Raw genomic sequence first — 11,297 nt, forward strand, 5'->3', positions numbered from 1 at the left:
CACTAATCCTGCGTCAGAAAAAGCACTTTACATGGAAATTGTATGATTAGTATTACATAGTACTAATGGGTGGCACCTTATCCAGCTGAATGAAGTGCATGATCGTCTGGGAGTAATTACGGGAGGATATTAACAGTACGTTCACAGTTTAAAATTGCAAACTGTCCATTAAATGACATTTAGAAGTTATTTGTCCTCACAAACTGTCCCAATATGTATATGCGCACACAACCCACCCAGGCTAAAAAAATACACCTGACCAAAAGCACAACAGACTAACATTTTTTCAGTTCAGAGTTTCTGTAAAACTACTAGTTTTAGAGAGCCTAATTTCACGTTTCCCTATCTAGTATTTTGCAGGATATACTTGATCATTTATTCTTACATACCGAAATCTGCATATTGCCGTTATTTTCACATTTATGTTATCTTTCAACCATCTAAGGTTAAATAAAAAATTGGCTTGTAAAGCTGAATTACAGTAAACTCACAACATGCATAAAATAAGTCGTCAAAAATCCCTCTTTTCTGGGTAATGCTTCAAATTAAGTGTTGACCTCAAATGCTTTGAAGTCAGCAAACAGGGGATTGTTAAGAGAAATGAGTGAAAAAAGGTTAAATATAAAGTAAAGACAGAACACAAATTTGAACAGAAACAATTCTCTATCTGCTGAAATGGCAATTTCCACTTACATCCTGGGAAACTTGAAACTGTCATATTTGCTACAGACTGCTACAAAAGTTAATTAAAAAAGGGCTTTTAGACCTGGAAAAATAAAGATAAGAAGACTTTAGCAAGTAGAGGAAGTTGATAACAAAATAATTTACAGCTACATCAACGTCATTTATATCAAAGGACTGCTGCATCACGTACCCTGGCTCTGAAGTAATGTTACATGTGAACCAGGTGTAATTGGGTCATGCTACTATGCTGGACATGCACCCAGCAGCATTTAGACAAGAAATTAAATTTATAAAATAGTGCATTTTGAATTTGGACTTGAACCAATAAGGCTGAACACAAGAAATGTAAGTTGACAATCATTGTTTCCATGACTATATGTGCTTTGGTTCTAAGTGCTTGATTTGGAGAATTAAAGCTTGAATAAATGAAACCTGTGGAGGTCTTACAGTAATTGATTGCTGTCATATTTAAGCTGGCTAATCAGTGACAGGTATAAACATAAAATATTGGAAATATTCAGCAAGGCAAGGCAATATATTTGCGGTAAGAAAGTTAACATTTCAGATTGTGATTACCTTTCAAAACTTTTGGATTAGCGGGTAATACGAAATATATAAGTGTGGGGATATCTTGAACAACGTACATATCTGCACTTGGAGCAAGTAGAGAGATATGAAAATAATCTGAGATGATCAATTAACACGGCTAACATTGATCAACATGTATGCCATTGATTTTCATTAAAATGTCTGAAGGGTAAACACTGCTATCTAACATCACCTTCTGGAGGAGATAGGTTTCTGAGCAATGTGAGGGAGTAGGGCTAACATTAATGCAGATCTTCCAACTGTTAGTGTTTTGAATAACCTCAAAGTTAACCAGGCTTCCATATCCAAAAAGAATGGGGAATGCAGAGGCTAAAAACTGGGGACAGAATACCTATCCTGTTCATGCTGTGGACATGTTGGCCAGAATCTTAACTGGATCTGAACAAATCTCAATTTAGGAGCAGTGGAGACACTAATCACAGGTCAGCAAAGGCATCATAAATGATGACATCAATTGGAAGTCAACCTGAGGTTGAGTTCACCTCGAGTTACACAAGATGTCAATCAGGCTGAGCAGAGTGAGGGATAAATGTGAGGACTCTTGGTGCACAGTGGCAATATCCCTTCCTCAGAGCCAGGAATCTTAGGTTCAAGTCCTACCTGCTCCAGAGGTGTGCAATAACGTCTTTGAACAGGTTGATTAGGAAAACAACCTGGAGATAAATGGAGCAAAGGCTAGAAGAGGCTCCTTTTCACTGTTTTTCTTGTGACCCTGGAGGTGAAGGAGATCTTCTCTAAAGCAACAATGGACAAAAGTGATGCTAAAATTCGCTGTTTATTTAGATTCTTCATGTGAATGAGTACTGATAGCCTCTGTTATTTCTACCACAAAATCAAGGCCAAGATTTTAACTGTTATGAGCATTTTATACAGGGCAGTTAGTACAATACTGACAAATTGTGTATTTTGAGGTAGAATACTTCATATTGGTCATTCAACCACTTCCTTGAAACAAGACAAACATCTTCCCAGCTCCATTGTGAATGTGTCCTCCACAAACTCACCAGGCCAAGCCTGGAACCACAGCTTTATGGGCAGAGATGGCCTGAGAAAAGGGGGTTCTTGCATTAGAGGTCTACTACATTGAGACTCACTGGACTGTACCACATGGTACCACTAATGGCAATCTGCTCCAATTTGGTGATGTCAATTTTGTCCCTTTTTCAATGAAGCAGTCATGATCACTCTTAAAACATTCTGTCTGCCGTCCTTGAGATTGCTGTTCTTCAGATGTGAAAATAGGATCTGCTTCCATGGCTGATAACTTGGCTTGTATGCAGCATGTAGACCAGCAGAGCTAATTCTGCAGGTTAATGGTAGTGATGCTGATGCGATTGGTTCCACAAGAATGCTGGAGTTTGCTTGTCTGTCTTCCCACTTGACCTAACAGTATCCTGTGGACACACTGCTGGTGGAAATTCTCCATCATGCTATTGTGCAAATGGTTTAGATTGAAGTGTTTGTGTTATTAGGCAGGTAGCACTGTGAATGACATGATGTAGAGAAAGGATCAGACAACAATCCAACTGAAAGTTCACTGTTGTAATAAAGTGACTTGAGTGTGCATTACGCACAACCAGTAGAGAGTGTTGTACCCTATATTGTTAAGCAGTTTAAACTGAATATTTTTGCAGCAAATGAAAATTGATAGAAAGAAAGACTCCAGACCAAATCTACAGTTGCTAGTGTTTAGGTTTACAACTGTATTTTCAACACTTAAGATTAGTTACTAATCATACAATACCAAAAAATATCATCGTGGACTCTTGCAGTTTTCTATGTGAAATAAAAACCTTGCACTTCTTTTTAAATTGTCCCAGTCCTGTCAGTAAAATGCCCTTTTATCATTCACTGATGCAGCATTCCCAAGTTAGCAGCAGTCTGAAATTTCACAATTTCACAAGGAGACCATTTTATTCACTTTTATTTGTTCACGCTTTTTGACCAACATAAAAAGATGACAATATTGTAGAAATTGATTATTTTTGTATATTTTCAAACAGTATGAGTATCTAGCTTTGCATATGAAAGAAAACGAGAATGTGTCAGATGCAGAATTGCATGATTTGCAGCCTCTAAATAATACTGTGTGCTGTATTCCCAATCTCAAAAAGAACATGACCTTCTGTAGCCATATTTAATCTTTATTTTGCACATCAAATATCACTGTGGCTTCTGTGAGTGATACAGCCAATTCAAGAGCTGTTTGTGCCAAATTAATGGTAGTCTTGTGCCATGAGCTCCTGCCAATTAGGAACTGGTGTATAAAAACTCAATTTAACTCCTGTTGCGTTAACGAAGCTAGTACAGTAAGGACTCCAAGAACCATGCAGTACAACTGTTCACAAATATGCTGCCTTTATTTCAGTATAAATTTTCTACCTGATTCACAATAAACTCACAAACAAGCAGCTATTACTCTTCTGACTTCAAATTGCCCAGTCTGAAATTTTAAAAAGTAAATAAGGAAGGCCCTTGTATCCATCAAACTTTAGCAATCTGGAATCAAACTGGTTTCCATTTGATTTCAGGACTTTTAACTCCACTTCTCTTCCTGCTAATTTATATATAGAAACTGTATAGATTAAGCGTCCAAAATGAATCCATTTTATGAATTTTATGAATGGGAACCTGTGCCCCGTTGTCCTATGTGTGCAATTAATTTTCTGCATTGGCATTTTGTATGTCAGTTACGAGCAACATTTTTTTTTCACTGACCTCTGTAAGATTATCTCTCAATCACCTTCTATATAGATTTCCCCAGTTCTCATTGCTTAGGGGTAGCATACAGTTCAGTTGATCATATCAGCAGGACATTGAATTAAATTATAAAATTCATAAAATAGCATAAAGCCTTTGAACAATGGGACCTATGCCACAGATCAAGACACACAATAATATATAGCATTTTATTTAAAATATACACACTGCTGAATTATACACAAACAACACAGAATACTAAAACAATAAGAACTAGAAGCACGATTGGACATACAGTGCCTAGAGCCTATCGATGATTCACCACTACCCTGGCAGTCTCTTACACAACTCCACTTTCCGGCCTATCCCCATATTCTTTGATTCCCTCATTTGTTGTACAATTGGAATTCAAATTATTTATTCTGATGGCAGAATCAAATGACTTTATTTCATTGTTCTGTTACTTCAAACGTGGAAGTTGCTTTCATCCCTTTCCAAATTTTCATCTTTGCTGTGAGAATCCTGTTAATGGGGATTAGCTGTAGAAATCGGGGCAGGAGCGGTACCTACAACCGCATGTTTTAATAAACTGTCACAGAACAAGTTTCAGTTTCCACCTCCCTGATTTTAGCGAAGGCACTAAAAGAGTGAATGCTGTCAAGGGCAATGCAAAGTCTTCTAGAGCAATAACCTGGAACATTGCCACAGGAGCAAGTACTTCAAATTATCTTTGGAGTATTATCTTGAAATGCTACTGCTACCATGTTTTGAAGGGACTCTATTTCCCTCACTTCACCAGAGCATTCTGGGAGTTGGCCGCATTAAATTCCCAAAGCAGATTAAATTGTGCAGAAGAGAGCTCCAACCTACTCGTAAAATTAAAATCTCAGGCGTGTGACCTGAATAAAGCAGACAAAACCACACCACTGCACATAAACAGACCTTGAATATTCTGCGATACTATTACGCAGAGACATTGAGTTTTACAACAGGAAAGAGGCCGTTTGGTGTATTGTGTTTGCACTGGTCATCATTGCATGTGTCAGTAGTGCCTAAAATATAAAAGAGTCCCCCTCCATTCTTGTCAAAGTAACACATAAAGGCTGATTAACAAAACCGAGGCCAGCAGAATGAGAAAATCAGTGTCAGCTCGGATTGAAAAAAAACGGCTTAAGGACAGAAAACAGGTTGTATAAGTGGTTGTATTGCTGACTGGAAGATAGTGGACAAGGGTCAGAGCTAGGACCATTGTCTTTTTTGCTCCAAATAATGACTTGGTTATTAGAATACACAGTAAAATTTCAAAACTTTCAAATCTTGAGGGTACGGCTGACAGCAAGAATGATACCAATTGACAGCAATAGGACACAGAATGGCCAGACAAGAAACATATGGAATTTAATACGGAGAAGTACTACACTTTGGCCTGAAGAGAGAAGCAATATTGACTAAATGGCACTGTTCGAAAAGGTGGACAGGAACAGAGGAATGCTCATTTGCACAGATCTTTGAATGTGGCAAGACATTTTCAGAAATCAGTTAACATGGCATATGGGACCGTGGGTATCACAAGTTGTGGTACTGACTCCAAAAGCCGGAAAGTTATGTTAAATCTTTACAAAGTTCTGGTTAGATCAAAATCAGAGGACTGAATCCCGTCTGGTCACTACACTTTATCAATAATGTGAAGGCCCTTGGGAAAGAGCTGAGAAGATATACCAGGACTGAGAAATCTTTGCTATAAATTTAGTTTGGAGAAGCCTTTCTTATTTTCTTTGCAGCAAAGGAGATTGATGGAAAATGGACATGCTTTCTATCAACCTTGGTCTGATAATCAAGTAAATTGGAGCATTTTGTGTATTTATTTTAACCTATTAAATGTTTGTGACAGGTCTGGATAGTGGTGCCCAATTTCCAGTGAGCCATGATCATGCCATCATAACTCAACAGGAGAAATTTAATCCAGCCTGTTGTGGTGTGAAACATAGTGGCTGGATCCACTTAAATAATCAGGGAGGCTGTGCCTCCGACTCCCAGGAATGGGAAAACCACCCTAAAGAGGAATAAACCAGTAAATAAGAAATAATACTTGGAAATGAATGCGCTGGGTGTGCAGGAACTCCATTTCGAAGTATATATGATGAGTCAAAGCGATATGTATCGTTCGTGTTTTATTGATTTTTCCATCAATTATTTCTGAAACAGGAGAGGGCCCATGTGGGGTAAATGTCTCACTAAGAGCCAATTTATATTAGTTACTCAAGAGCCCACTAATATTTACTGGGGTACAGGGTTTGAAATGCAAGCTGCAAGGCTTTCCTGTGCCTCCCAAAGGTTACCCAGCAAACCTGGTGGTTTTGTTGGTAGCCTAATGCAATGGTGGTGTGGGGTGCGCTTATTCTGAGGCATTCTATATCTGCTCAAGGGACACAGAATAGGGAGGAGGAGAGCCACTGAAAACTGCTACCTTTTCCTTGCATCTGTACACCTCCCCCACCACCACCCCCTGCCGTTCCCCCACAACCCTTCCTCACAATCCCCAGTTAGCTCTCACTCACCTAAATCCAGGGATCTTGCGATGAACCCTGAGGAAGTGTTTGCAACACTGCTGCTAGTGCCCATCGCTCCCACTGGCACTGCCAGCAAGAGAAATGTCAATCCTTAGATTGTCCCACACATTTTGTGTGTATGTATGTAATATCTCTGCTTGTGGGATTCTAAATTGTGGGGAAAACCTGACACTGGCCAGTTTACTGTGAGAGACGCTGAATTTGGTGAAGTCTCATTTAGAAAGCAATGCAGTTCTCCATCTGGCTGGTAGATTTCAGGGGCATTAAATTCCACTCTGTGTGTGTTTCTGGTTCAGCAAAGTTGTTCCACATTAATCTTGTCCTTTGATTACGCACATTAAAAATGGTACTTTTTAAAAATTTCTTCATGGGGCGTTGTTAGCTAGGCCAGCATTAATTGCTTGTCGCTAATTATCCTGAAATAGAATGGCTTGCCAGACAATTTCAGAAGTTAGTTAAGAGACAATTACACTGTTGTAGGTCTAAAGTCACATGGAGGCTAGCCAGAAAAGGACATTAGATGAGATTTTATGACAATAGACAATGGTTACATGCTTGCCATTTGGCTTGCTCTTTTAATTCCAGGTTTTTATTGAATTCAAATTTCACCATCTGCCATGGTGAGGCTCAAACCCATGTCTCCAGAATGTTAGAACTTGGGGTTCTGGATTACTAGTCCAGCCTTATTGCCACCCAAACTGAACATTATATTTGAAAAGTGACTGTCTGCACTAAAATAAGTTGCATCAAAGTACTTTCATTTAAACCACTGTAAAAATGCACAATGATATATCACCATTACTGTTTCATGGCTGTGTCACAAAGGTTGCAAATCAACCCTCATTCCACTGCTCACCAAAACCTTGTAATCCTGCCTATCCATGAAGCTATGATCAGGGGAGCACGTACCTTTAACAGAGTTAGGTGTTATATCACACTACTTGATACTCTAACACCATTTCCACTATGTGACATTCTTATATAAAGCTACAAGCCTTATCCTGAATAAATGTCACTGTACGTTGGAATCGATCAAGAAAGTCAGTTAATCAATCAGTCTGCTAAGTATTAGAATCCAGTCTGTTCAGATGTGTATGATATAGTTGTAATACATTTAGTTACTTTTGTGAATAAATCTTCTGATACCTGTTCTCAATAAGAACCCTGTCTCAGCATTAATGTTACAAGAGCTAGCATAATAACAATAAAAATGGGGTGCCAGTTGGTAGCAGCGAGTGTACAGCATTTGAAAAGTGTTCTAGAAGACTGTTCAGTAGCTAATGATTCAAATCCTCTCCAGTTAGCTCCAGAAGATGATCATCATCATGATGAGTCTTAACTGTCACAGCACATCATTGTCACCGATTCCAAGACAGCAGTATACAAGCAAGTTAACAATCAGAATGAAGGTGTACCAGCATATTCTGCAGCATAGCAACCTACTTGCGGAGATCGGGTAGACTGCATTGGGAGTGTGATCAGTTAGTTTCCCAGCTATTGTTCTTTGGTGGAACAGGCTCACTAGTTTAAGAAATAAACAGAAAGGTACTTGAAGCCAAGTATCCTTGATCCATTGTAAGCAAAAGATGAGTGAGATGGCATCTTCAGATACTTCAGTTTTCTAGGTTGTAAAGAGTAAATCTGTTCCTGTGATCCACAGGCTTGTGAGCAGATCTGTGGCACAGACCCAGTGGTAGTATTGCTAGGTGTACTTTCATGACAGTGAAACCTAACTCCCCAGCCAGAGAGTAAACAGGACTGCCAGGAGAACTCTCAGCACTCTTGTCTATTGAACTGTCCATTCATTTTGCCATTTAACTTTGGAAATGGAGTAAAATGGAAGGAAGATGCGCAAGACTACATTTTGTTTCCTATTTTTGGCATGAATGGCAATCATCTCGAGTTCCATAGAAATAAATGAGATTGCAATCCACAATAAGTAACAACCACTGACTTTTTGCACTGTATCAAACTGTAACATTTACTCTCCTAACACAGTGATAAGAAAAGGAAAAATTAAAGAACTACAGCTGTGGAATAAAGCAACACAGTACACTTCTGCTCGTGATAGCTCAGGAACAGTTCTGAAGAGATTTCTGCAAGTACAGTAATGATATAGCACACCCATAAAATGTAAACAATAAAGGAAAATAAAATTCTCTGCAGTGATTGGAGCAGAGTTCCAATTATTCAAATAAAGGATAAAACTCCACTTTGTTGACCAACAATAGTTGTCTAAGAAAATAGCACAACCAATCTCCTCCTTGCTGTGGAAAGTGATAATCCATAGGAAGTCCAAAACAATGATTCAGAGACTGAATGTATTATATTAACTCAAGGTAACATGTTACAAAAGAATGGAGGACAGAGCATGTCCTCAGTGAACAGTCCACACCAATCTACAATGGCAGACAGCGCAACAGCAGTACGGAAATGTGCAACCACATTCAGAGAGTTGTAGAAGATTACAATCCAGTTGTATTGTACATCCACTGAAAATTTACCCCAATGTGAAAGTATAATAGGCTGAATTTCACCTTGTTTTAGTTTAGTGTGAGTTGAGTCAAGTTTTTAGAGGGATTCTTGCCAATGAGGCCCAGTAAGATTTCTTGCCATGCCTTAACAAATGCATCACAGCAATTATCAACCCTGCCTCTCTGGCTTCCCTCACATCTGAATCTCGCTCTATCTTTCCATATGCCATTTTTGGAAAAAAAAACTTGCCACTCAGCAGATATCTGCTGTTGATATCTGCCAAAACACCTGCGTCCATTGTGCCCATGCCATCTTTAAAAGCCCATTGTGCACCTGAACAAGCACTGTTAGTCCAGAGTTGCCCTGCATGGTTCCTGACATTCATCTCTTATCGTGGCAGACAGGGGTAATTGGCACCTTACTCTGTGGGCAAGGATCTGGGTTGGCACAAAAAGTTTTATTTTTAAAGAATTCCTTCCCTTGCAGATACCTTTCCCCGAGATCCAAATTAACTTATGTTTTTTAAAGAAGCAATTTTAATGAGGCTTACTTGAATTAACAAACAGAGTGAGTTTATTAATTATGAAAGGTGAGATGAAATAGTAAGCAAACACATCCAAACTAGAAGTAAGTCCAAAAAGATAGAAACAAAGAAAAATATGCAGATTAGTCTCTGAATCATTCGTGAAGAGCATTTAGTTGAAAGTTACAGCTGCCGAAGTAGATGTTTCTGGTAGAATTAACTTTGGTAGCAGGTTGGTTGAAACTCTTGTTCTAATTCCTTTTGACTGTAACTGCTGTCTAGCTGGATTTTAGGAACACAGAGTGAGAGAATCCCTGTGTTATTGTCGTCGTTGATACAATGTGAGCTGGAGGAACACAGCAGGTCAGGCAGCATCAGAGGGGCAGAAAAGTCAATGCTTCAGGTCAGGACCCTTCATCAGGACTCTGTTGTGCTATTTCCTATTGACTGGCTTGTTGGCTGATTGGCTCCCCGCACTGAGAATGAGAGAATATATTTTCTCCCTTTTCTTTACCTGCACTGCAGGGGAATTTAATGGTGTTCTCAAAGGTGTGAAGCTCACAGTACACAAGTCCACATACTAGGTCATAAATCACAGACCAGGAATAAAACTCACTTTTAACTGTATTTTTGTTTATCCCTGGAAGGGTATAACACAAACATGCTGAAAAGGATTGGGATAATCAGGCATTCATTATCTGTCCTTTCTTAAGCTTCCATTTACATTTTCGTGAACAAAAACAGAAGTTGCTAATGAAGCTCAGCAGGTCTGGCAGCATCTGTGAAGAAAAAAATCAGAGTTAAAGTTTCGAGTCCGGTGACCCTTCCTCGGGTTCTGAGGAAGGGTCACCAGACTCGAAAAGTTAACTCTGATTTTCTCTTTACAAATGCTGCCAGACCTGCTGAGCTTTTGCAGCAACTTTAAATTTTCCTGCTCTGTACAGCTGTGACTTTCCAGAATTTTTCCAGATGGCCACTGGATTTGCCTCCATAGTCACCTTGGCTGTATTAGCCCTCTTTTGGGGGTCAGTTAGTTCAGTTGGTTAGGAGGTTGGCTTGTGATGCAAAGTGACGCCAACAGCACAGGTTCAATTCCCACTGTACAAGTGTCTATGACAGAATTGTAATGTATTTGGTTAAATTTATGAATAAACGTTCTGACACTTGTTCTCGGTAAGAACCACGTCTCATTGTTCATGTTACAAGAGTTAATTTAATAACATAAAAACACGCCACTCCTCTAACACCAGGTTTATATTATTGACAATGTTGGAAATGATGGTCCCTTTAAGAATGAAACAAGACATGCTTCAGATATCAGAGCAAGCAGCTGAGGCCTTGTGTGTGCAATAACATTTATGAATAGGTTGATTAGAAAATATCAAGGGATGGTTTTCACCCCTCTCTCCCTGCATTTCTCTACTTTTGTTGTTGTTGCACAGCCCCTGGAGGACTGCACTTGCAAATTGTACTCTTAGTTACCAACACTGCTGATTTAGTGTGTTACAACATCTCTTGACAGAAAAAAAGAAGGGCCGTTTATTCCCAGTAAAGGGATTTGGTAAGACCATAATTTATTGGAGCAGAATTAAGCCATGTAGCCCATTGAGTCTGCTCCACCATTCAATCATGTCTGATTAGTTTCTTAAACCCCATTCTCCTGCTTTGTCCCTGTAATCCTTGATCCCCTTACCAATCAAGAACCTATCTCTGTATTAAATACACTCAGTGACTTG

Source organism: Rhincodon typus, chromosome 12, assembly GCF_021869965.1.
Source record: "Rhincodon typus isolate 14 chromosome 12, sRhiTyp1.1, whole genome shotgun sequence".
Taxonomy (NCBI): Eukaryota; Metazoa; Chordata; class Chondrichthyes; order Orectolobiformes; family Rhincodontidae; genus Rhincodon; species Rhincodon typus.